The sequence below is a fragment of the Oryzias latipes genome, chromosome 17 (genome assembly GCF_053564925.1).
Source record: "Oryzias latipes strain Hd-rR chromosome 17, Olatipes_Hd-rR_3.1".
NCBI classification, from domain to species: Eukaryota; Metazoa; Chordata; class Actinopteri; order Beloniformes; family Adrianichthyidae; genus Oryzias; species Oryzias latipes.
The window spans coordinates 27,919,170-27,946,971 of NC_136253.1; the positions used below are offsets into that span (position 1 = coordinate 27,919,170).

Consider the following 27,802-nt stretch of genomic DNA (forward strand, 5'->3'; position numbering starts at 1 on the left):
TGCCCAATGCAATAACTAGGTGGCGCTATAGAGCTCGTCCAAGATTGTCATATCCATGGGTTCAGAATAGAAGCTTCATCATATCCATTGAATTTCAGTGAGATTGGACAAGGAATGTGCACGTGAGAGCAACTTTTGTGTGCATAGCGAGATGCCCAACTTTGCCGCTCTGTCACGACCACACCCCCGCATTGAAAGTTATGGTTTTTTGTCAGAGTAAACTTCAATGGCTTTTCAACAGGTGGACGTCATTTTCAGGTGTGTCGGCTCATCCTACTCGGAGTAGTGATGCTCCAAGTAAAACATGTCATTTCCTCTTGCCAGCAGGTGGCGCTACACTTTTTCCAGATTTTTTCACTGCAGATGTGTTCAGAGTCAGACTACAATCATGCACATCAATTTTGGATCAGATTGGATTATGCATGGCTGAGTAATGGCCATTTTTCTTTTCATGGCGTGTTTTCGAAACGACCTCCAATTTTGACGCGCCGCCATGGTCACAAACATCCATAAAAACTTAAAAGCTTTGCAATTTAACATCGGACATGTGTCTAGTTTACAAAACCAAAGTTTGGAGTCATTACTCTCAAATCTCTAGGAGGAGTTCGTTCTAGAGCGAGGCCTGCGAATGACCAAAATACAGCAAAAATGACATATTGTCATCAAAATATCAGACTTCCTGTGCGACTGACAGCTTGGTCCCAAGAGACTTTTTTGTAGGTTTCTATCCGATGAACATGCCCTGTTAAAATCAGGTTTGTACTATAAAGCATATGGAGGTGCTCGCGAAAACAAATTTTGCAGGTGGCGCTATCGAGCCATTTTTGTTTACCTATGCCGTTCTCCTATAAAATATGAAATTTTTCGCGACTCCTGATGTGTATACAAAATTTGGTGAGTTTTGGGGTATGTTAAAGGCCTCAAAAAGGCGACGGAAAAGTCGGAATAATAATAATAATAATAATTAAAGCTACAAGTAGCATTTAGCGGGCCCGAGCACGTGCGACCGCCTGGCATGGGCGACCGCCCCAAGAACAACGCCCTGCTCGAACCGTTTGGCTTCAGTCTTCCTTCTGGTTTCTGGAGCTGCAAGCTACATTTAACATGATTGACACAACTGCCCTAACAGACAACTACAAGAGGAGTTTTAATGTATAACACGGTGAAGGAGTTTTTGTGCAGAAAAAGGTACCATTAGAAAAGTTGGTAGCCATACCTGCAGACGGGGCTCCTGCTATGATCAATAGACAAACAGGTTTCATCACTCACTGTAAAGCTGACCCAGACTTTCCAAAATGTCTGCATTACTGCTGCTTCATTCACCAGCAGGCCTTATGTGCAGAAGTGATTGGCTCTGGACACATAATGACTCCTATTGTGAAAATCATAAAAAACCTCAGCTGCAAAGCAAAACAGCACAGGATTTTCAAGGTGCTATTAGAGATGTCTGCTGAATATGGTGAGTATGAATAAGAATATGGTAAATTTGAACTTGCAGTTTTGACTGACATTACTGGAAAACTAAATCACTTTTACTGTGATCTGCAAGGCAATGGCAAAACTATATATTTTTTTGGAACAGACTGCAGTGTTTCTTGTGCGGATTTTTTCTGCCAGGGCTTGTCGGCTTGGTCTGTGGTTGTTGCCCTTTCTGGGGAAGCTGGAGTTTAACTTTGCAGCCTCACGGCTGTGAAGTGGACCCCGTTGATGTTCTAGTCTGGGTGGGTGCGGTGGGGATTCTCCTATGGCGAGATTTATAGAAATTTCTCTGATTAAAAAAGTTAATTCATGAAGACATATATTCACTGACATTAAAAAAATGTTTATGTGACCTCAGAACACGGACATTGTAGGGAATCGAACCCCATCCCAGTAACTGGGAGTACCATTACCAATGTCTTTTGCTTTTTTGAAGTCACATGGCAAGGAAAGCAAAACCTGCATCATGAATAACTAGGCCATAGGAATGCAATAGATACATAAATTTCAATTACTTTCTGAAGTACATTTTGAGTACTTGTAATATGTTTGTAAATCAGATGGTTTGAAATTTAGAAATATGCAAAAAAAGGATTTTGATTCTTTACTCAATTGCTAACTACAGAAAAAAATGTAAATTTGTAATGCCTTATATGTATTCATGATGCAGGAAAAGAAACCATATTTCCATAAAGTCAGAGGATTGTGACTTAACAGAGATAAAGATGTCACCATCTCTCCCCGTCTCCTTCGCCACAACAACTGACACCAGCATGTATTTAGTTAAACATTTGACGTTTTAATTTAAGTCAGACGTTGTGACTCAACAGAGATAAAGATGTCACCATCTCTCCCCGTCTCCTTCGCCACAACAACTGACACCAGCATGTATTTGGTTAAACATTTGACGTTTTATATCAAGTCAGACGTTTGTGACTTAAAAGAGATAAAGATGTCGCCATCTCTCCCCTTCTCCTTCGCCACAACAACTGACACCAGCATGTATTGAGTTCAACATTTGACGTTTTATATTAAGTCAGACGTTTGTGACTTAAAAGAGATAAAGATGTCGCCATCTCTCCCCGTCTCCTTCGCCACAACAACTGACACCAGCATGTATTTGGTTAAACATTTGACGTTTTAATTTAAGTCAGACGTTGTGACTTAACAGAGATAAAGATGTCACCATCTCTCCCCGTCTCCTTCGCCACAACAACTGACACCAGCATGTATTTGGTTAAACATTTGACGTTTTATATTAAGTCAGACGTTTGTGACTTAAAAGAGATAAAGATGTCGCCATCTCTCCCTTTCTCCTTCGCCACAACAACTGACACCAGCATGTATTGAGTTCAACATTTGACGTTTTATATTAAGTCAGACATTTGTGACTTAAAAGAGATAAAGATGTCGCCATCTCTCCCTTTCTCCTTTGCCACAATCATCAACAGTCACTTACATGTGTAAAACGACAAAGAACCCCATCATGATCACTAAAGTATGTTTGTACAACTGTACATTCGACTTTATAGTTTGTTGTTTTTAAGTACACATGATCGATTATCGTATTTTTTAACGTTGTGTTTTCAGAAACCAGTTGAATGAAACCTTTATGTGCCATGAAATCAGTTATTGTCTTAGAGTTTACTAAGTTTTCATTAAAATCACCCATTATAGCAATGGTATCACCCAGGGGCTCCAAAAGATCAACTAATTTCTTAAGGTTCTCTCTAAATAATGAAATGGCATATGATGGTGGACGATACAGAACTGCCACGACTATGTTTGATGTAATAAATCTGTGCACTAAACATTCAATATCTACATTTTGTATCTCTACATGTTCAAACAGGATATTTTCAACGGTGTACATTCCAACACCACCATGTTTTAAGCCTTTAATCACATTCAGTCTAGGATCTACTCCACTATAAGACAGTGAGCGTGGCATACTATAAAAATTATACCCACTGATGTTCAATGCATCAGTTAAAGGTGCATTTGGAAGCCATGTTTCAGTTACAGCTATGCAGTTAACATGTAACTGTTTTGTGCACAAAGCTAAGTCCTTTACATGCCACTGTAAATTTTGCACATTCATGAGGAAAATGCTGAATTCACATGAACTAGAAGTGAGATTTTCTTTATTTATCAGATATTGAGGCATGTTTGCCACATATTCAGAAACTGTTTTGTTACAGTAAATGGCCTGTTCCTTAAAATCTTGAATAATTAAACCAGACAAACTTGTTACGCGGCTTAATGCAACATAAGCCTGCCCAGGAGCAAAAGTTTTTTTCAAAGACACAACAACATTATCAATGGTAAGACCCTGAACTTTATGAACAGTACAAGCCCAAGCAAGTTTTAGAGGAAACTGACGTCTCAGACCACCTCTTCCTGTGACTCGTTCCTCTTCTGGAACAATGGCTACAGAACCTGAGACAAGCCCTGGATGATTTTCATACTGTTTCTTCCGTTGTCTTCCAATGTCTTTATTATCAAAATTCACAAAAACAATTTGTGGAAAGTCAGAGTTTCTATAGACAATATCAGTCACAATTCCACATGCACCATTGACAAGACCATCTGCCACATCAACATTTTTACAGAGCATGACACGTGCATTCTTCCCCAAAAGAAGTCTTTCTGCTAGACAAGTATTGTTAGCATTTGAATGATTACCACTTAGTAACACTTGTCTACCTGTTTCCTTACAATTTACATAATCTTGAGCTTTAATAGTTACATACTCTGGACAGGATGAGTGTAGATGGGTTAAATTATGTTGATTTACTTGACCATTAGTTGGGAAAATATGTAAAGCAGAGCTGCCTTCTCCCGTTTCACGTGACTTCAATTGTTGGATATCACTTTTTAACATTTCAGTACCTTTGCATCGTGTCCTAACTCTGCCGAGTAATTTGGCAAATTCCTGATCTTTTTGGCGTACAATGGTTTCTAGGCAAACAATTTCAAACACACCACACCAAAGATCCATACCCACATTTTCTACATACAATGGTTTTCCTCTCACTGGAGGTAATTGAAAGAAATCCCCAACTGCAATAATACAAACATTTCCAAACAATGCAGAGTTACCAGTTTGCTTTATTTGCCTCAGACGCCCATGAATATATGCTAATAAATTATGATCTACCATGGATATTTCATCAATTATCAAAATCTGTAAACTGCTGTAAATGGCACGTAAAGAATTTAATTTTTCCTCACCCAGTGGTGTGTAAGGTAAGCGGACATCTTTACCAATACAAAAAGTGTTGTGTATAGTACTTGCTTGTACATTAAACGCAGCAATTCCTGTGGGAGCCGTCAACAAAACACAGATGTCATCTACATGACGACAAAGAGGAGACAATAGTCTATTTGATTCATATTTTATTGCTTTAATTAGGTGAGTTTTACCAGTCCCTGCACCTCCTGTTATGAACAGGTGGAATGGTTCTGGCTTTTTTCCCAAAACCTTTTCCACACACCATTTTCTCACTTGGTAAAAAATATCCATCTGAATTTCATTTAAAGAGCGAATTAAAGCCAAGCCATCACTACGAGGCATTTTTGTGTTATTCAGTTGAAAGAAATGGCTATGTTGAGCAGAAACTCTTAAATCAGGAATATCAAATTCCTGTTCATCATCGACACTTTTTTGGTTCTGCAACAACTCTTGACACTCAAGTCTTTCCAATTCTTGCTCAGGGCATAATTCACACCAGGCATCTTCAACTACACCAGCATTATCTATCCCTTGCTGAGCATTAACCAATTTATCACCATCAATTTCAAATTTACTTCTGTTTAATGTTACCACGGACTTTACCAACTGCAGACCTGAATTACCAAGTCTTATCGTGCCCTTATGAAAAAAGTCTTGATACGTTTCAAAACCTTGAGGTTTCAGCTGGCTATCGCTGTAGTATGGCAAAAACAACTGCAGATTGCTTTGATAAAACAATTCAGGCTGTTTTGTTTCAGAGAACTTAACGTAACGTACAACAGCAGGTTGTGTGCGGGTTCTTTTTACAACATATCCAGTGTTGTTGTTCAACTTTATTCGCTTAGCAGCACTTTCATTTTTTGACAACACACGAAATTCGGAAGCAAATACTGCTAAACACATTGAAGGAAAATCATCACTCTTAGGTCTGTTCTTATATCTATCCACAATGCTTGTCATCCACATATCATCTGTGCTAACAGAATGCTTTGATGCTTTTTCTTTAAGTACTTTTAACGGTAAACTCATTTTAACAGTATTTTCACCAACAGGAAGAAACACAACTTTCCGAGAGCACTCTTTCAAATGTGCATTTGTCAGTCTATAAACACTTTCTTGAGCAGATACATCTCTGTTGTGCAAATATGTACTGCCTAATGTTTTTAGACTCTCTTTGGCAGAAGCATTTCCATCCCTGCATGCTTCCTTTTGTGCACACTGCAATAATAAACCCATTTCCTTCTCTGATTTAGAGATGTAAGAAATGATGTACACAACACATGCGTATGCGTCGACAACAAACTGTATATCCATATTAGCATTCCAGCATTTTAACAGTGGCTTGCTATATTGATTAATCCAAACTTCTTTAAGTTGACGTTTCAGCACAACATGGGTTTTCCGAGCACAACAGTTATATGCAGTTTCAAATGTGCTTTGGTTTAACCCAACAGATTCAAACAAATCCTCAACATTGTCATAAGTTGGCCCATCAGTTGAGAGAGCAGCTTTAATGTGTGCAATCAATGCAGAAGCCTCTTTTTTCTTCAATTGCGGTGTCTGTGCATTTTCTTTACAGTTGCAAGACTCTTTCTGTGATAACACACATTGACAAGACTGTGTCTCTTCAGCACTTGTGCTACGTGATATGAATGTACGCGCAGAAGGTGGTCTAGGAAAATTAAAACGACACACAGTTCCTTTTTTTTTACATGTTTTCGCATGTGTTTCAGAGTGTTTTTGCACAGATGTTACAATTTCCAGTAAGTCAATATTTGATGGTAACTCACAAGTCACATAACGATCAATAAATGCAATCACTTCAGCATCTGTATTTCTGTCAATTACAGGTGCATCCTCTATCCAAAACAGGCAATGAAGATGTGGTGAGCCTCGTTGCTGAAACTCCACCCTATAAAAATAATCCTTAATTTTTCCTATAGGACATGCAGGCGACATAAGAACCTCTTTCAGAAAACAATGCCAACGAAAATCAAACATCCGAGCAGCAGTGACAGGATTACGACGCAAAAGCTCACATCTGTCTGCCCATTCCAACTGCTCCACAGTTTCAGTTCTACCTTCGTGCTTCAGAATGCAGGAAAGTAAATTCTTCCAACGCATATCAGCTGAAGAAAATGAACAGAACCATGTGGGGATTCCAAGCTGCCTCACACAAGCCATGAGGTCTTTCTGGGCCGCCTGCCAAAAAGCTGGCGTACCTCTAATTGGTTTTAAAAATCGGTACCCATCATCAAATTCCAACATCCTTTTAATAGAATCATCACTTTTCAACAACTCTCCAGTAACTACTCGTTTATTTTTAAAATTATACTTACCTTTTCTTACTGCAATCGAAACATTTGAAACGACCTTTTCTAATTCTGTCATATATTGGGCAAAAAAAATATATTCCACATTTTGTGCAAAACGACAATCAGCATTAAGAATCCTGTTGTTAAAATATCGTGATAGAGTTAAAGGATGTTGTCTTCCATCATGATATGTTGGTCCACCCTTAGGAAACAACACAGGAAAACACTTAGCCTCATTTGTAATATCGGACAACAACTTCACCGGACTATTGCCTTCAGCGGGAGCTACATTCAAAATGTGATCAAAATATTGATCCAAAGCCTCTTGACCAATGTCTACTGGCATTAGACAAGTGTCCTGGAACATGCAATGCTGCTGTCTATCATGCAGAAGTTCATCTCCTAAAACATTTGAATCGTCAACATTTGCAGTGCATTCAACATCTTTTTCTACCACATCAGATGTTTCTTTACAAAAACCATTAATCCAATCATTATTAAATTTCACGTTGTTATAATAATAATTATGGGTTTGTAAAAACTGTAAAGCCTGCTTAACACGTTCCGTATCAACATACTGATATTCATAATGTCCTTTATAAGTAAGCTTCCGTTTTAATTTCACAGGCACAAGAGAACCCTCAATAGACATGCGTGGTAACAAATAAGTTGTTTGTTCAGTATTTGCAGGAACACAAGTAATAGGTCCATGCACGCCATTCTGTCCACCTTTGGGCAATGCTAACAGTTTCATAAATGGAATATGTAACGCTATTAGATGTTGTTCTAATTGATTTAAACATGCCAATTCCGCTGGTATAGGTTCAAGTTCTAAGTTATTTTTAACACTTTCAGCTGGTACTTTACCTTTCTTGATTTTAGCATGACACGTGTAACAAATCCACAATTTGCTTCTTGATGTTTTCATCCATTCACAATTTTTTGAGCAGTTTGCATTGCAGATATGCAAATAACCAGAAGTGATACATTGATCAGCGATAAGTCCAAGTCCTGCATTACTGTACAACTCTTTTTTACAATGTAATACTTGATGTTCAAATAACAACCTATGACATACACAACAAACAAACCCAGGTCCATCTTTAACTTTATCCAAAAATTGTTTCATAACAACATCAAACTCTTCCAACTGTTTTTTATTCAATTGTCGCTTCAATTTCATCCCATCCAACACACTTTTCCTAAAGTGAGGATCTTGACGATATTTTCTAGAACTCAGTGCTTTAACATTTTCTCTATGAGTAACATTACTCTGATATTTTCTAGAACTCAGTGCTTTAACATTTTCTCTATGAGTAACATTACTCTGATATTTTCTAGAACTCAGTGCTTTAACATTTTCTCTATGAGTAACATTACTCTGATATTTTCTAGAACTCAGTGCTTTAACATTTTCTCTATGAGTAACATTACTCTGATATTTTCTAGAACTCAGTGCTTTAACATTTTCTCTATGAGTAACATTACTCTGATATTTTCTAGAACTCAGTGCTTTAACATTTTCTCTATGAGTAACATTAATCTGATATTTTCTTTTACTCATTTCCTTAACATTATGTTTGTGTAACAAATCAAATTTATACTTGCTTTTACTCCCATTTTTAACACGATGTCTGTGTAAATCATCAGTTCTGTATTTTGCAGAACTACGTTCTTTAACCCACATTTTATGCATAGCATTTTCCCTATATTTATTTTTACTCAATTCTAATGCTCTGGATCTACGCAAAGAATCAGATGCATATTTCCTTTTACTCATATCTTTTTTCTTCTGTTTATGCAGTTCACTTGTTTGATATTGCATTTTGTGGTAAAAAGATCTCCTTTTTTTTAGATACTTTGAAAAGGAAGATTCACCAACTGAATCACAACTAACATTATGTGGTTGAAAAGAACGACATCTTAACAGTGGTTTCTCAGAACAAATACTATTGCTTTTACACCAATTGGCACACCCAATTTTACCACTACAATGAACACAAACAACAACCTCGTAATATTTCTCACCACATTCTCGCAAATAAATTGCTTGATTTCCAAGTATTTTATTTACAGGGTTATACTTTCTCCATATGCTACCATTGTGTACAAAAATTTCTACTCCCAAAACATTTGAAGTAGCTTGAATGTCAATCTCACATACAAAACTGCCAACATATTTCATACGTGACTTTTGAATGTACTCAGACACTGTGGCATATCCTTTCTCCAGCAACTTCATATGAATGTCACTGTTCTTTAGCATAAACTTAACAACAGCCAGTCGAACTCTTCTATGACAATTTTCAGATCCACTAATGACTCGAGAAATAGCACGAAAAAAACTATTGCCATCATTTAATGTGACCTCTGTCTTACAAATAGAACCAAGCGTTACATTATTAGTTGGAATGTCTTCATACTGCTTCACAAAATCTAAATCAATATGTTTTGACAACAAAACTGCACTCTCAAACGACAATGGATAAAAACTGAAAGCATTTTCAACTAAATTGTTACTTTGATAAATTTCACTGTTTTGGTGATCATTGTTAACCAATGCACTAAACAAAACTTCATTACAATCACCAACTTCAGACCTGCCATGTTTAACACTCTTGCAATCTCCTTCTGACAGCATTTCTGAGTCTCTTTTGCGTTGCCTCATATTATGACCCAAATTATTTTTTTCCATAGATTTACACAACCCAAAACAACGCTGCTGCTGAAACATTTCAACGCAAGTTACAACTTCATAATGACACTCATTTATATTTTGCAAATATATGCCTTGTTTAGATATGGCCTTACGTTGACAGGCATATTTCAACCAACGTTCATTGTGAAATGTATACACACTCACACCCAAGTAGTCAGCTGTAGCTTGAATTTCAACCTCTGTAGCCCAACTACCAGAAAATCTCATTCTAGAAACATTGAGATATTCATCCACAGACATATTTTCAGATCTCAAAAGAGAACTATAATTTCCAACATTCTTTTGTAAATGTGTGACAACTGCACGTCTTAACTTTATGTGATTTTTCTCTGTACCACTAATAACTTTGGACACAGCCCTAAAAAAACAATTGCCATCGGCTACTATATGATCAGTTTGACATGGAATTCCCAACATATCAACCTCTAGAGGGTTAGAACAAGCAGTGTTTTCACAATGCACATTCAGTTGTTTACACAATGCTTGTGTAACATCAAAATCAACAGGGTAAAACTCAAGTTTCTTTGATGAAACATCAAGAAACTCAACATCCAAACTAGCTTCATTAGCATCATACCATTTTGTCTTCTTTGATTCACGTTGCACAGTAGAAAGCTTACGCTTTCTGTTACTTTCATGCAACGGTAAGGGACCAGTTTGAACATCTAAACTGCACCCGAAACCAAACTGTGACCCAGTATTTAATCCAGTTTTACAATCCTTCTCAAGCACACTTTGTTTATTTTTCTCACTATGATCATTGTCAGTAACAGCAACGGATGCAATTTCAAAAGCCATTTCTTTCCCTGCAAGTGAAATACTCAGGCAACAAATATAATTGTATAAATCATTAAGACTAGGAAGGTACATGATAATACTTCTTCCATTTACATCTGCCATTCCAGTACCACTGCGTGCATGTGAATCCACCACAGCATAATGGCCGTTTTCTGAAATAACAGCACAAGTACTACTGCCTATGGTCAAAAAACATGTTTTATACTTGACAAGCATGTGCTCCAGTCCCTTTTTAAGAGTTATCACTTCACCACTGTCAACAAATTTACCATTACTCACATTAACAATCCCAGAAACGTATTCACCATACTCAAACTTAAATAATTTACCATCAATTTCAGAATCCATGGGCAAATCAGGTACTGACAAAAACTTCAAATTTCCAGGGATGATTTTGTTTTCACACACCGAGGAGTAAAGCTGATCACCAAGAAACACAACATGGTCCAAGTCTGTTGCCTCCCACTCAAAAACACTACGATGCGTGTGTTTAGCCATACTCACCAGGGCTATTGCCATGCACTGCACACCTCTGTTTTGAAGCTGCCGATCTCCTTGATGAAAAGATCCCCTTACACAACGTTCTGTGTCAAATCTGTTACAATTGTTTTCATTTAAAATCACTGAAGATGATTTTTTTTTTAAATTACTGCCCTTTTTTCCAATTTTCAATGTATTTTTGCATTCCATTAACACTTTACATTTATCGCCAACCACAATTTTGTCATTTAACTCCTGAACATGTTCTTTTATAAAACCAGTCTGTCTTTTGCCCAAAACTGACTGATTCACACGTGCATCCTCTGCTCCCAAACCAAATGTATTATTACACCCGTCCCAAGAAGCTTCTTTCACAAACATTGAACTAATGCCAAACCATTCTGCATTCAAAGACTTTTTCAAGTTCCAAATGTGCAACATCAAGTCATTAAAGCAACTGTTGAAGACAGCCACAGATGTTCCAATATTAGAAAACATTCCAGATGAATCTCGTGCACCACAATCAACCACAACAAAATACTCTTTGTGATGAATGACAGCACAAACGAAACCCTGCAAATCCAACAAACACAGATCTTCCTCCATCAGTCGCTCCTGCATCATTTCATACAACAGTGAAAAATCTTCACTCTTTGAATCACCAGAATACACAGGCTCATTGATAGCAACATCCCAAATTCTTCCAAACACACTGAGCTTTTCAGAAACCTTGAATAACTTTTCGGAATTGTTCACACATCCATCACTTCCATTAAATGAACAAACCAACTGCACACCTTCATTTCTAATATTATCAACATCAGCGTCCCTCCATGTACACACTGGAGCAACAACATGGTTGATTGCAGCCACAACACAACATGTAAGCGATGTTGTACTATCACTTGAATTTGTCAATCTTACTTTCATTCCAGAAATCAAAGGCCTCTGTATTTGCTCCAGACAAACACAACCAGAAGTTTTACCTTCTTCCTGAACCTTACACACTTTGGTGCGACGCATATTAAATCCCTTCTTTCGTGGCATCTAAAAAAAAAATAAAAAAATGAAACCACCATTAAAATAAAATTCTCATTTCTATTATGTATACATAAAGCAATACATTTATACCACACAGACAAATAATCAAAAACATAAAATTAAATATTCAGACTATTGGAAAATAGTTATACACAAATAAATGTAACATGTGTCCTATAATACAGTGGTCCCCAACCCCCGGGCCGCAAATAATAAATAACTTACTTTACTTCCGGTTTATTTATATCTGAATCTGAAAGATGTTTTATTTTGAAAAGATGCCCGATTCTCTGTGTGACTGTCACACCCGTCTATGTCACCAGTAATGTATGGAAGCGATTCAGTAGCATTAATAAAAAGCAAAGTTAAAACCAGAAATGCTTTTTCATTTTCAAAAAGAAGCTGCATTTTGTTGACTCAAAAATAAAATGAAAAAACAATCCCCCAAAATGCTTTCTTTTCCTTCCTCAAAGCTTATTCTGTCACTTAATTAAAATGAAAATGGTATTTGACATTTCATTTTCAAGTCGTTCTCTGGTAAATGTGTAGCATAATTCATTTAGAAATGTTTAATTTGACCTTTAAAATGGATTAATAGAAATGCTTTTCTGATTTTCAAAATGAAGCTGCATTTTTTGACTCAAAATTAAAAAGAAAAAGCAATACTTCAAAATGCTTTATTTCCTTCCTCAACACAGCTTATTCTGTCACTTAATCAAAATGATAAAGAAAATGGTGTTTGACATTTCATTTTAAAAAAGGTCCACGGTAAATGTCTAGCAAAATTCATTTAGAAATGTCTAATTTGACAATTAAAATGGATTAACAGAAATGCTTTTTAATTTTGAAAATGTAGCTCAAAATTCAAATATAAAAGCAATATTTCAAAATGCTTTTTCATTTTATACTTCAATCCGCCTATTCTGTGTCATAATTAAAACGAAAATGCAAAGAGGGGATTGCATTTTAACATCCACCCTGCAAAACTTGGAGCAATATTCATTTCTTAAACACATTAGCAGAGGGGGGGTGGGGCGATGACGTCACTGCTTTCTCCGTGTGTACGGCCGCTGTCGCTGAGAGACCTGGTGTGTCTGTGTTCGCATTAAGATCACCTAAAACTGGGTCCTGTTCACAAACCGCTGGACCTGGCCTGCTCAAACCTGGATTCCTGGATCTTAATGCGAGAAATGCAGCAGAATGTTCCTTTAGCTCCCTCTTGAATCAGAAGCTGTGAATCCCAACCCAACTTCTTCAGCGTCGTCTGACCGCACGGATTTACAAACATATGATCAAGCAGAGCAGGCCTTTAATAATAATCATAACAGTAATAAAAGCACATTATGAAGATAGTCTCCTGCAGCTTCACGCTGAGTGAGTGTTTTTGGTCCAACCAGCAACCGTTTAGCATGGAGAAATCTGTCTGTTGATGGAGCTCCAGCTGTCAAACAGCAAATTTAGCTGCAAATAAATTTGTAAATATGTGAGAATTACATCAGTTTTTATTTTGTTCTGGACACCACTGGAAACACAAATTCATATGATGGTTTCTCGGATCATCGTAGCAGCATTTCCGCCTTCAGCGATCGGAGCTTCGCGCTCCGCTATGAAAAGGCAGCTGGCGGTCCGAAGATAAAAAGCTTGTCTGCGTGCGTCAGGAGGAGGACCGCAGAAGACGGACATGCTGCTAGTTAGTCCTGAGAAGCTGTGCAAACTCATCAGAAGTTCACAACCATCACAAAACCCTCTTCTCTGCCACTAACAGTCTGCTCCTGGTGCGTGTGTCTTTCAGCAGGCGGACACACGGAGAAAGCAGTGACGTCATCGCCCCGCCTCCCCTCTGCTAATGCTTTTAAGAAATGAATATTGCTCCAAGTTTTGCAGGGTGGATGTTAAAATGCAAATGCAATCCCCTCTTTGCATTTTCATTTTAATTATGACACAGAATAAGCGGTTTGAAGTATAAAATGAAAAAGCATTTTGAAATATTGCTATTATATTTGAATTATATTTGAATTTTGAGCTATTTGATGCAGCTACATTTTGAAAATTAAAAAGCATTTCTGTTAAACCATTTTTATTGTCAAATTAGACATTTCTAAATGAATTATGCTACACATTTACCATGCACCTTTTTTTAAATGAAATGTCAAATACCATTTTCTTTATCATTTTAATTAAGTGACAAAAAAGCTGTGTTGCAGTATAAAATGATAAAGCATTTTGAAGTATTGCTTTTTCTTTTTAATTTTGAGTCAAAAAATGCAGCTTCACTTTGAAAATAAAAAGCATTTCTATTAATCCATTTTAAATGTCAAATTAGACATTTCTAAATGAATTATGCTACACATTTACCATGGAACGTCTTGAAAATGAAATGTCAAATACCATTTTCATTTTAATTTTAATTAAGTGACAGAATAATCAGTGTTGAAGAAGGAAATGAAAAAGCATTTTGGTGGATGGCTTTTTCATTTTATTTTTGAGTCAAAAAATGCAGCTTCATCTTGAAAATTAAAAGGCATTTCTGGTTTTGACTTTGCTTTTTATTAATGCTACAGAATCGCTTCCATAGTAACACAGACCAAGGTGCTCCTCTCAGTCACGTGATAAGTTATCGCTAAAATAAAACCCAGGAGCTAGCAAAATGAGTAAAAAACAAACGTCTTTGGAAAGTTTTTTTTGCATAGGTGAAAAGGCCCAGCCAGGAGACAGAAGAGGAGCCTTCTACTTCCAGAAAAAAATAGCTACATTTTTCTTTTTTGCACCATGAGTGGCAGAAGGGGGGAGGATGATGAGAGCCATGCAATGTTCTATCCATGGGTGTCTAAATTAAAGCTGGGATGTGTGATGTCACACATCTGTTCCTCCTTCTGCGTGGCGTTGCTACAGTAATCCTCCACCAACATCTCAAAGACCTGTCCGTTAACTTAAAAAATGTGCAATCAAGTTTATTGAAACAAGGTTGGGGATCACTGCTATAATAGATTATTAAACACTGCAAATTTAACTTACCTTTACCAAACTCTTTAATGGCTTACAAAACACAACGTTCTCTGGAAAAAACAGCAAACAGCTCCTCTCTCTGTTGTCCAGACAAAGGTTTAGTCACTGGTGTGGAAGATCCCTCAGAGGAAAACTCTGGAGTTACAAATAAAAATGTAAAAGGAAAAACATTTAATTCAAACAAAAATAAATACATAAACAAACTTTAATAGACATGAAATGGTAGATGCTCTCTGGGAGGCTAATCCATAGAGGAGGTCCATTAAAACTGAATGAGGCCTTGCCGTGTGTTTTAACTTTTGGGATAACCAAAAGGCCTGTATCAGAGGACCTCAGGGTCCACAGGGGATCATACATTAAAATCATATCAGACAAATATGAAGGCCCAAGACCATAAAAACATTTATAAACTAATAATAACGTTATCAATCCTAAAGCGAACAGGAGGCCAAGCAGCCATTTTAAAATCTGTGTGTGTTCCTGCAAATATATTCATACTGGCTGCCACACTTATAGATTATATGAAAACATTTATACACAAATAAATTTAACATGTGTCCTATGAAATTATTAAACACTGAAAATTTAACTTAAAACCTAAAAAGTACAAAATAGGTTGGAACTGATCTTCAGTGGAAATACTCACGGGTCGGCACGCGTTCAAAATGTATTATATGTGAACTGCTATGTATTTGATCAATTAGAAAGGAGTTTCACTGGTTAATGTGGTTTAAAAACCGTAAAAACTACATTCGAATATTTAATTGAGAACTACAAAGATGGTGGATAGACTACAAAAAAAAACGATCTCTGAAACTGATAGAAACTTGTTGTTTGTCGACCAGTATCGATTCTACATGTCATTTTGTACATTTGTGTCCGTTTAAAAAGAAAATTCGTCGGTTGGTTTGCTTTGAAAAGTCTTTTTAAAATTACGTTCGAAACAAAATGCCCGCCATCACTTCCGGTTCAACGAAGTAAAAGGTCAAATTATTTGCGTTCGTCTAATCAATTTTAAGCAACTTTTACGGTTTTTTATTCAATAAAATTGATAATCAGAAGGTGAGTAGTCGTTGTGGCGATGTAAAAAAGTGTCGATGGTCGATTAAAGTAATGGTTCGTTTACAAGTCGCGGGAAAATTCATAATGGTCGTGACAAACCTCGAGTCAAATTGAAGGCGTCCTCGGCGCAGTGCGTCTGGCAAGGTCGAGTTCTTCTCACTGGGGGTCCTGTAGTCTTCCTTGCTGGTCAGGAGCGTCGAAGATCGAAGTGCAGAGGAAATGAGAAAGTTCTGAAAAGAACTGATTTGCTCAAATTCGGCAAGCTTCAGCGAAATTCTCTGTGGGGTGTGATTCTCCAGTCGTCCAGCAGGGGTCGAGCAGAGGGAGTACTCAGACGAAAATGCCCTGCCTTCAATGGCTTGACCAGCTGCTTGACTTGTGGTTTTTCCCATCATGCATTTTATCGTTCGTATTTGATGAAGTAGATTGATTACATGTTATTGCTTTCATGAAATAATAGAAGTTCTACTTCGTTTAGTTCCGTATGTATGTGTAGAACATTTTATAGTAATTATTTTATTGATCATTAGTCCGTTAGGGAACATTGTAGCTGTTGGGTTTGTGCCCCATTGGCATGAGTTCTCCCATGGACCAATCAGACAGCTCCGTTTTTAGTTTGATCCCAAGGGTTAAAATCTAATAAAATTACATTCCAATCCCAAAGTGGTGGTGTGTTGTCTTCTTTGTGTTATGTCTGTGTTCAAAAAAATGTTTTGTGGGTGATTCTGTTAGATACATCTCACAAGAAACGTTTGCTATTCAGGGGTTGTGACGTCATACTTCCCATGATGCTTTGCTGGTGGGGGAAGCCTGCTGCATGTGAACTTTGTCAAAGAACAACAAAATCTTTTACAGCATAAATACTTAACGGTCACCTGCTACCTAGAGGCCGAATTGTAATCCCTTTGACTCTCTCTGGTGGACTTTTCTTAGAAGTTCAATCGGCTGCTTTATTTAAGTTGAGAAATCTTCATATCTATAAATATAAAGAAGTCTAAAAAATTTTTCAAAACACAACTGCCCTTACAGACAATTAAAAGAGGAGTTGAAATGTATAACACGGTGAAGGAGTTTTTGTGCAGAAAAAGTACCATTAGTAAAGCTGGTAGCAGTGACTGCAGACGGGGCTCCTGCAATGATCAATAGACAAACAGGTTTCATCACTCACTGTAAAGCTGACCCAGACTTTCCAAAATGTCTGCATTACTGCTGCTTCATTCACCAGCAGGCCTTATGTGCACAAGTGATTGGCTCTGGACACATGATGACTCCTATTGTGAAAATCAACACCTCAGCGGCAAAGCAAAACAGCACAGGATTTTCAAGGTGCTATTGGAGGAGATGTCTGCTGAATATGGTGAATTTGAATTTGGTGAATCTGAACTTGCATTTTTGACTGAAATTACTGAAAAACTAAATCACTTGAACTTCGAGCTGCAAGGCAATGGCAAAACTATATTTTATTTATGGAACAGCCTGCAGTGTTTCTTGAGGGGATCTTTTCTGCCAGGAAACTTCAGGAGTTTGACAGAAAGGTGACCAGCTGTGCAGCTGTTTGTGTACAGGGAGAGTAACAGGGGTGAAAGGACACAGCCCTGGGGGGATCGGGTGCTTGTGGTCCGAGTATCTGAGACGAGCTTCCCCAGCCTCACATACTGCTGTCTGTCCGTCAGGAAGTCTGTGATCCACCTGCAGGTGGAGTCAGGCACATTCATCTTGGAGAGTTTTTAATACCAAAGATGTATGAAAGACATACCGAAAAAATATGTCTTTCAGTGTTTAACTGGCTGTCTTTGGATTATGCATGCCTGAGTAATGGCCATTCTTACTACTCATCTCTCTGTTCACTGCTTGCTAATTTACATAGCAGGGGTCCCAGCAGGAGGGGGCGGGGTTGTAACACGACTCCTTCAGCAGAGCCAGGCTGAGAGAGGCTTTGACATGTAAGATGTTAGATGTTAGAATGCCAGATGTTAGAATGACCAGTTCATTTTATATCTATGAAAATATTCAGGGAGCTATGGGACATGTTCAGCTTTAGGTCTGTGAAAATTGGTGTCGATTGTTGAAACATAAGTTACCATAAAAAAAATGTTTGTTTGGAGTCTAGACAGATTTAACACAGGTTTTTGGATGAAAAGGATTTTTTATAAATCATCTGTTACACTTTTAAGTCTGAAAAAAATATGGAAGGCAGCAAACACAGATCCCTACCGTTTTTAATTTTTTTGTGCTGATATTTGAAAGATAAGTTATGCAAAAAAATAGGTGTTTGCAGTTTTGCCTAAAAAGACGTTTTCGGACCTTTTTGGATGTAATGCTCTCTAAGATGTCACCTGTAACTTCAATCATTCTGAATTTTTTTAGGAAGCAGTAGCACATAAATGCCTATGAAAGTTGAATTCTTGGTGCTGATAACCTAAACAGAATTTATGCTAAAAATCTTTGTTCAGTCCAAAATTTCATTAAAAAAATCAAGTGATGAAGTTTCTCGTAGACCCTATAGTGTTACATATCAAAGCTGGAGGTTATTAAAGGCATCTAATTCTGAAATCTCAGCTTCCTGAGACAAACGGCTGATTTATAATAAATTTCTATTATTTGGGTGCACATAATCGACCACTTCCTGTTACGCAGGCACCGTCAGGTGTACACCCATAAAACTTTACATGATGAGAGAGGACCCTTCTGAGTATCTCCAGTTTTAATTTCATGCACATCGGACAAAGCAAAGAGAAAATACAGGGCAGAATGTGCCCAATGCAATAACTAGGTGGCGCTATAGAGCTCGTCCAAGATTGTCATATCCATGGGTTCAGAATAGAAGCTTCATCATATCCATTGAATTTCAGTGAGATTGGACAAGGAATGTGCACGTGAGAGCAACTTTTGTGTGCATAGCGAGATGCCCAACTTTGCCGCTCTGTCACGACCACACCCCCGCATTGAAAGTTATGGTTTTTTGTCAGAGTAAACTTCAATGGCTTTTCAACAGGTGGACGTCATTTTCAGGTGTGTCGGCTCATCCTACTCGGAGCAGTGATGCTCCAAGTAAAACATGTCATTTCCTCTTGCCAGCAGGTGGCGCTACACTTTTTCCAGATTTTTTCACTGCAGATGTGTTCAGAGTCAGACTACAATCATGCACATCAATTTTGGATCAGATTGGATTATGCATGGCTGAGTAATGGCCATTTTTCTTTTCATGGCGTGTTTTCGAAACGACCTCCAATTTTGACGCGCCGCCATGGTCACAAACATCCATAAAAACTTAAAAGCTTTGCAATTTAACATCGGACATGTGTCTAGTTTACAAAACCAAAGTTTGGAGTCATTACTCTCAAATCTCTAGGAGGAGTTCGTTCTAGAGCGAGGCCTGCAAATGACCAAAATACAGCAAAAATGACATATTGTCATCAAAATATCAGACTTCCTGTGCGACTGACAGCTTGGTCCCAAGAGACTTTTTTGTAGGTTTCTATCCGATGAACATGCCCTGTTAAAATCAGGTTTGTACTATAAAGCATATGGAGGTGCTCGCGAAAACAAATTTTGCAGGTGGCGCTATCGAGCCATTTTTGTTTACCTATGCCGTTCTCCTATAAAATATGAAATTTTTCGCGACTCCTGATGTGTATACAAAATTTGGTGAGTTTTGGGGTATGTTAAAGGCCTCAAAAAGGCGACGGAAAAGTCGGAAGAATAATAATAATAATAATAATAATAATAATAAACCTAACAGATACAATAGGGTCCTTGCACTCCGTGCTCGGGCCCTAATAATAATAATAATAAACCTAACAGATACAATAGGGTCCTTGCACTCCGTGCTCGGGCCCTAATAATAAACCTAACAGATACAATAGGGTCCTTGCACTCCGTGCTCGGGCCCTAATAATAACTCTTACAGATACAATAGGGTCCTTGCACTCCGTGCTCGGGCCCTAATAAACCTAACAGATACAATAGGGTCCTTGCACTCCGTGCTCGGGCCCTAATAAACCTAACAGATACAATAGGGTCCTTGCACTCCGTGCTCGGGCCCTAATAATTAAAGCTACAAGTAGCATTTAGCGGGCCCAAGCACGTGCGACCGCACGGCACGAGCGACCGCCCCGTGAGCAACGCCCTGCTCGAGCCATTCTCGTCGTTTTTTCTTGTCCATTCTGGAGCTCCAAGCTATTGTTAATACGACAGCAGCCTGGGGGGGGGGGGGGGGGGGGGGGGGCTGTAATCTGTTGCCTTAAGGGACAAAGACTTTTGCATATAGCATGAAAAAAATTCAAGCAATGATGATAATTGCTATCACTGTCCCTAAGGATGAGAACAATAGAACTCATTCAATTTCCACTACAATGTCTAGATGAGTGTCAGCTATGTCTGATAACTTGGCCAATTAGCTGGACCGGGATCTTGCAAAGTGCAGGTGGTTAACGTCCAGTGTGATGAGTCTGTGGACGGCAACAGTACAGCATAGCTTTTGGTTTCCACAAGAGAAGAACTCCTGACACATCTGCCCTAACAGACAACTACAAGAGGAGTTGAAATGTATAACACGGTGAAGGAGTTTTTGTGCAGAAAAAGGTACAATTAGAAAAGCTGGTAGCAGTGACTGCAGATGGGACTCCTGCTATGATCAATAGACAAACAGGTTTCATCACTCACTGTAAAGCTGACCCAGACTTTCCAAAATGTCTGCATTACTGCTGCGTCATTCACCAGCACGCCTTATGTGCAGAAGTGATTGGCTCTGGACATATAATGACTCTTATTCTGAAAATCGTAAACAACCTCAGCTGCAAAGCAAAACAGCACAGGATTTTTAAGGTGCTATTGGAGGAGATGTCTGTTGAATATGGTGAATATGAACATTGTGAATCTGAACTTGCATTCTTGACTGACATTACTGGAAAACTAAACCACTTGATCTGCGAGCTGCAAGACAATGGCAAAACTATTTTTTTTTTGACCAGCCTGCCTTAGCCAGTGTTTTTCTTGTGGGGATCTTTTCTGCCAGGGCTTGTCAGCTTGGTCAGTGGATGTTGCTGCAGTTGTCTCCCTTGCTGGGACAGCTGGAGTTAAACACAGCAGCTCACGGCTCTGAAGTGGACCCCGTTGCTGTCCCAGTCTGGATGGGCACTGTGGCGATGTTCCAATGGCCAGGCTGGCTCCTGGTATAAAGAGATTCCCAAATACCATTTCCTAACCGCAGAGCCAAGGATGTGTTTACATGTTTAGGTCAAAAATGTGATGGACAGCTTCATGTTGTCTAAACATGCCACCCTGTTATTAATCCAGTTGATATGGTTCTCCATCTGTGTCTAGGTGATAGAAAAGCATTTTTTTTATATTTAGAGCTCTAAGCAAACAAACAGTTGTCTATATAAAAGAGCTTTTACAATTGTGCACTTTTAGCAGGTCTCTGAGTTCATGTGACCAATGTATGGTGGATTTTCACAGACCTTGTTTAAAACTGAAGGTGAGAGAGACTTAGAGAAATGGCTTCATTGTTCTGGAGTTCTTTGTTTCATCCACAGAAGAGTAGAATTGGTGATTGATTTTGAAAAGCTGCTGAAAAAAGTATCTTTTTCAAATTGCAATTTCTAACTTGGGTTTTACATTTTGTGTTCCATTTTTTGTGCTTTAATTGGGAAGCATTTGTTATTTGTTTGGTGTTTTTAAGGTTCTGCAAATATACACATCATTTTTTAGAGACATTTGTTATCAGTTGTGTTTGTTGATTTGTAGTTTAATTTCATTGGATGTATAGATGTCGTGTGGGGGGGAGGCTCGACAGCAGGTAGGACCCAGGCGCAGAGACGGGAGGCAAACGGGTTCAGGGCAAGTGGGTTTATTTAACTAACAAAAAGCGCTGCAGAGCAGGATGACAAAACTAAAAACAAAAACTTACTGTGGCATGGCAAGGGACATGGACGCCAGACAAGAAGACGTGATCAACATGAGCAGAAGTTAATGGACCAGCACAGGAGGAAGGCAGAGACAAGACTTATATACAGACAGGGCAGACAAGACACAGGTGAACACGATTAGGGCAGATGGGGACCAAAGGAAGTAAAACTCAAGAAACATGACAAGACAGGAAACCTTTCAAAATAAAACAGGAAACAGAACCAAACAAGACAGAACAAGAACTAAAGCGAAAAAAAAAGACAACAAACTGAAACCATGACAATAGAAAGGAAAAGAAGTTCAAACATTGATTATAAAAAAGGATATAAGAGATAAAAAAAAAGGAAAAGAAAAAAGATAAAATATTGATTTAATTGCATTTTGAATGAATAAAAAACAATGATTAATAGAATCAGAAATCAGAAAAAGTTTTATTGCCAGGTTCAGTAGAGCGCACTTTACAAAACGAGGAATTTGACTTGGTGTATAGTGCAATTAAGAATAAGTTAAAAATTAAGTTAACAACAACAACACACTATATACAGTAGAGTAAGGTGAATTAAAGTGGGAGCACAGATGGGCTGGGATGGTGGGGCCTGTAAGTGGCACCGACAGTCCTTTGGTGGGCGGGGGGGGGGGGGGGGGGAGGGGGGGTCACCTGGGGGAGTTGGGGTACTGTTCAGCAGGCTGACTGCAGTGGGGAAGAAGCTGTTCTTGTGGCGCGAGGTCCTGGTCCTGATGGACCGGAGCCTCTTGCCAGGAGGAAGGGGCCGAAAGAGATTATGTCCTGGATGAGAGGGGTTGGCTACAATCCTGGCTGCCCGCCTCCAGGTCCTGGAGATGTGCAGCTCCTGGAGAGACGGGAGGTAGCAGCCGATCACCTTCTCTGCTGAGTGGATGACGCGTTGCAGCTTGGCCTTGTCTCTGGCCGTGGCCACAGCGAACCAGACTGTGATGGAGGACGTGAGGGTGGATTCGATGATGGCGGTGTAAAAGTCTACCAGCATCTTTTCAGGGAGGTGAAACTTCTTCAGCTGCCTCAGGAAGTACATCCTCTGCTGGACCTTCTTAGTGATGGAGCTGATGTTCTGCTCCCACTTGAGGTCCTGGCTGATGATGGTTCCCAGGAAGCAGAAGGACTCCACAGAGGTCACCGGGGAGTCACAGAGGATGACAGGGGGGAGGGGGGCTGGGGCCTTCCTGAAGTCCACTGTCATCTCCACTGTCTTCAGAGCATTAAGCTCCAGGTTGTTAGCGCTGCACTATGACACCAGCCTGGCTATTTCACTCCTGTAGGCCGACTCATCTCCGTCAGAGATGAGGCCGATGAGTGTGGTGTCGTCAGCAAACTTCAGGAGTTTGACAGACAGGTGACCAGCTGTGCAGCTGTTTGTGTACAGGGAGAGTAACAGGGGTGAAAGGACACAGCCCTGGGGGGATCCGGTGCTTGTGGTCCGAGTATCTGAGACGAGCTTCCCCAGCCTCACATACTGCTGTCTGTCCGTCAGGAAGTCTGTGATCCACCTGCAGGTGGAGTCAGGCACATTCATCTTGGAGAGTTTTTAATACTAAGTCTAGACAGATTTAACACAGGTTTTTGGATGAAAAAGGATTTTTTATAAATCATCTGTTACACTTTTAAGTCTGAAAAAAATATGGAAGGCAGCAAACACAGATCCCTACCGTTTTTAATTTTTTTGTGCTGATATTTGAAAGATAAGTTATGCAAAAAAATAGGTGTTTGCAGTTTTGCCTAAAAAGACGTTTTCGGACCTTTTTGGATCAAATGTTGTCTAAAAGTTCACCTGTAACTTCAATCATTCTGAATTTTTTTAGGAAAACTAAACCACTTCAACTGTGATCTGCAAGGCAATGGTAAAACTATATTTTTTATGGAACAGCCTGCAGTGTTTCTTGTGGGGATCTTTTCTGCCAGGGCTTGCCGGCTTGGTCGGTGGTTGTTGCTGTTACCAATCCAGTTGATATGGTTCTCCATCTGTGTCTAAGTGATATAATCAGAATCAGAATCGTTTATTGTCATTGTACATGGGGATACAATGAAATTGCAGCAGCCTTGGAGTGAAGGAGTTACATAAAATAAAAATAAAAATAGAATAGAAAAAGAAATACTGTATTTACAACTCTTAACAAAAAATGAACAATATGGACATAAACTGTTAAATATTAAATATTTGTGAATAAAATAGAATGGAATTACATGAGTTGCTGTGAGCACAGCTTAATAAATATCAAGTTATTGCACAGTGACCCGGTTAGACAGTCAGTCAGGATGAGGTTATTAGCCTGACACCACCTTGAGAGTTTCAGGACTTCGTCTCTGTAGGCCGTCTCGTCGTCCCCAGAGATCAGCCCCACCACAGTAGTGTCGTCTGCAAACTTCACCACGGTGTTGCTGGTGTGGGCTGGTCTGCAGTCTGCTGTGTACAGTGTGTACAGCAGAGGACTCAGCACACATCTTGTGTGGAGCCTGTGCTCAGCGTCCGGGTGGAGGAGAGGTGGGGGTCAAGTTTGACTGTCTGTGGTCTGTTTGTCAGGAAGTCCTTGATCCACGAGCAGGTGAGTGGGTGGAGTCCTAGTTCAGACAGTTTGTTGACCAGAATGTCAGGAATGATTGTGTTAAAGGCTGAGCTATAGTCCACAAAGAGCATCCTGGCGTAGGTGTCTCTGTGTTCCAGGTGGCTCAGCGCAGTGTGGAGGGTGATGGAAATGGCATCATCCGTTGATCTGTTTGCTTTGTAAGCAAACTGGTGGGGGACGAAGATTGGAGGGAGGGAGTCTTTGATGTGTCCCAGGAGCAGCCGCTCCAGACACTTTGTGATGACAGCAGTGAGTGCAACTGGGCGGAAGTCCGTGAGGAAGGCTGTGGATGAGGACTTTTTGGGTATCGGGATGATAGTGGATGACTTCAGGCAAGCAGGGATGAAAGCCTGAGCTAGCGACAGGTTGAAGATTTTTGTGAAGACCTGGGAGAGCTGATCGGCGCAGGCCCGCAGAACCTTTCCGGGAACTCCATCAGGTCCCGCCGCTTTCCTGGGGTTTACCCTGCTGAACATCCGTGCCATCCGTGCCACGTCCATAAAGGCATTGTTTTTATATTTAGAGCTCTAAGCAACCAAACAGTTGTCTATATAAAAGAGCTTTTACAATTGTGCACTTTTAGCAGGCTGAAAAAATTATCTTTTTAAAATTGCCATTTCAAATTTGGGTTTTAAATTTTGTGTTTCATTTTTCTGTGCTTGTATTGGAAGGATTTGTTATTATTTTGTTTAAAAGTGCTACATATTGTATATACACATAATTTATTTAGAGAAATTTGCTATACGTTGTGTTTTTTGGTTTTGTAGTTTAATTTCATTGGATTTATATTAAGGAAAAGAAGTTGCAGCATTGATTAAAAAAGGATAAAAGAGACATTTACTGTCTAAGTCTTATGTTACATCTGTAGAACTGTACTGAGAGTTGGGTTTTGTTTTGGAGCACATTCATATGTTTTGTTTGTAAAAAAAAAAGATAAAATATTAGGTTAATTGCATTTTACATGACTAGAAAAGCAATGATTATTCATAAAAATCTATGAAAGACATACAAAACAAATGAAAAAGCAGTCTGCCCTCCCTCTTGTGTCTAAACTCTTGTCACCTCACTTCTGGGTTAGTTAGCATATGAACTGGCAGCTGGTGTGTGTGTGTGGGGGGGGGGGGGGGTGAAATTTGACTCCAGCAACAGGGATGATTGAGGAGCAGGCTGCAGCATGAGGAAAAGACTTAAGCATGTAAGAGGAAATGACATCTTACAGTTGACCAGTTCATTTTATATCTGTAAAGAATATTCAAGAAGCATTTAGACATGTTCAGCTATATGCGTGTGAAACTTGGTGTGGATATTTGAAGCATAAGTAATTTTAAAACACACTTGTTTGGAGTCCAGACGGAAAAAGCACAGGTTTTGGGATGAATCAGGATTTTTTTAAAATCATCTGTTTCACCTGGACTTCTGAAAAAAATATGGAAGGCAGCAAACACAGATCCCTACATTTAAAAAAATAAATGGTGTTGATATATGATGATTAAGTTATGAAAAAAAATAGGTGTTTGTAGTTTTGCCTAAAAAGACGTTTTCGGACCTTTTTGGATGTAATGCTCTCTAAGATGTCACCTGTAACTTCAATAATTCTGAATTTTTTTAGGAAGCAGTAGCACATAAATGCCTATGAAAGTTGAATTCTTGGTGCTGATAACCTAAACAGAATTTATGCTAAAAATCTTTGTTCAGTCCAAAATTTCATTAAAAAAATCAAGTGATGAAGTTTCTCGTAGACCCTATAGTGTTACATATCAAAGCTGGAGGTTATTAAAGGCATCTAATTCTGAAATCTCAGCTTCCTGAGACAAACGGCTGATTTATAATAAATTTCTATTATTTGGGTGCACATAATCGACCACTTCCTGTTACGCAGGCACCGTCAGGTGTACACCCATGAAACTTTACATGATGAGAGAGGACCCTTCTGAGTATCTCCAGTTTTAATTTCATGCACATCGGACAAAGCAAAGAGAAAATACAGGGCAGAATGTGCCCAATGCAATAACTAGGTGGCGCTATAGAGCTCGTCCAAGATTGTCATATCCATGGGTTCAGAATAGAAGCTTCATCATATCCATTGAATTTCAGTGAGATTGGACAAGGAATGTGCACGTGAGAGCAACTTTTGTGTGCATAGCGAGATGCCCAACTTTGCCGCTCTGTCACGACCACACCCCCGCATTGAAAGTTATGGTTTTTTGTCAGAGTAAACTTCAATGGCTTTTCAACAGGTGGACGTCATTTTCAGGTGTGTCGGCTCATCCTACTCGGAGTAGTGATGCTCCAAGTAAAACATGTCATTTCCTCTTGCCAGCAGGTGGCGCTACACTTTTTCCGGATTCTTTCACTGCAGATGTGTTCAAAGTCAGACTACAATCATGCATATCAACTTTGGATCAGATTGGATTTTGCATGGCTGAGTAATGGCCATTTTTCTTTTCATGGCGTGTTTTCGAAATGACCTCCAAGTTCGACGCGCCGCCACGGTCACAAACATCCGTAATACCTTTAAAGCTTCGCAATTTAACATCGGACATGTGTTTAGTTTACAAAACCAAAGTTTGGAGTCATTATTCATAAATCTCTAGGAGGAGTTCGTTCTAGAAGGAGGCCTACAAATGTCCAAAATAGAGCAAAAATGACATATTGACACCAATATAGCAGACTTCCTGTGCGACTGACAGCTTGGTACCAAGAGACTTTTTTGTAGGTTTCTGTCTGATGAACATGTCCTGAAAAAATCAAGCTTGTATGTCAAAGCATATGCGGGGGCTCGGGACAAATGTCACTGTAGGTGGCGCTGTCGAGCCGTTTTTGTGCGCCCATGCCAATCTCCTGTAAAATACGAAATTTTTCGCGACTCCTGATGTATGTGCCAAATTTGGTGAGTTTTGGGGTATGTTAAAGGCCTCAAAAAGGTGACTCTTCCGTCGGAAGAAAAAGAATAATAATTAAAGCTACAAGTAGCATTTAGCGGGCCCGAGCACGTGCGACCGCCTGGCATGAGCGACCGCCCCGTGAGCAACGCCCTGCTCGAGCCATTCTTGTCGTTCTTTCTTGTCCATTCTGGAGCTTCAAGCTAATGTCAATAGGAAAGCAGCCTGTGGGGGGTGTGGGGGGGGGTGTACTGTAATCTGTTGCCTTAAGGGACAA

The 27,802-nt window shown here is 39.2% G+C and overlaps 1 protein-coding gene and 1 long non-coding RNA gene across 7 annotated transcripts in view; one reads left to right on the plus strand and one right to left on the minus strand.

Moving 5' to 3' along the window:
* LOC111949140 (uncharacterized) overlaps window positions 1–27,802 on the plus strand; it is a 239,268-nt gene that overhangs the window by 53,359 nt on the left and 158,107 nt on the right. The gene's annotated exons all lie outside the window — the stretch shown is intronic.
* On the minus strand, window positions 1,711–17,260 carry LOC144986913 (uncharacterized). Its single transcript, XR_013650787.1, has 2 exons — window positions 16,235–17,260; window positions 1,711–15,208 (listed from the first exon to the last, which is right to left on the minus strand). It is a non-coding gene; the product is annotated as an uncharacterized LOC144986913 (long non-coding RNA).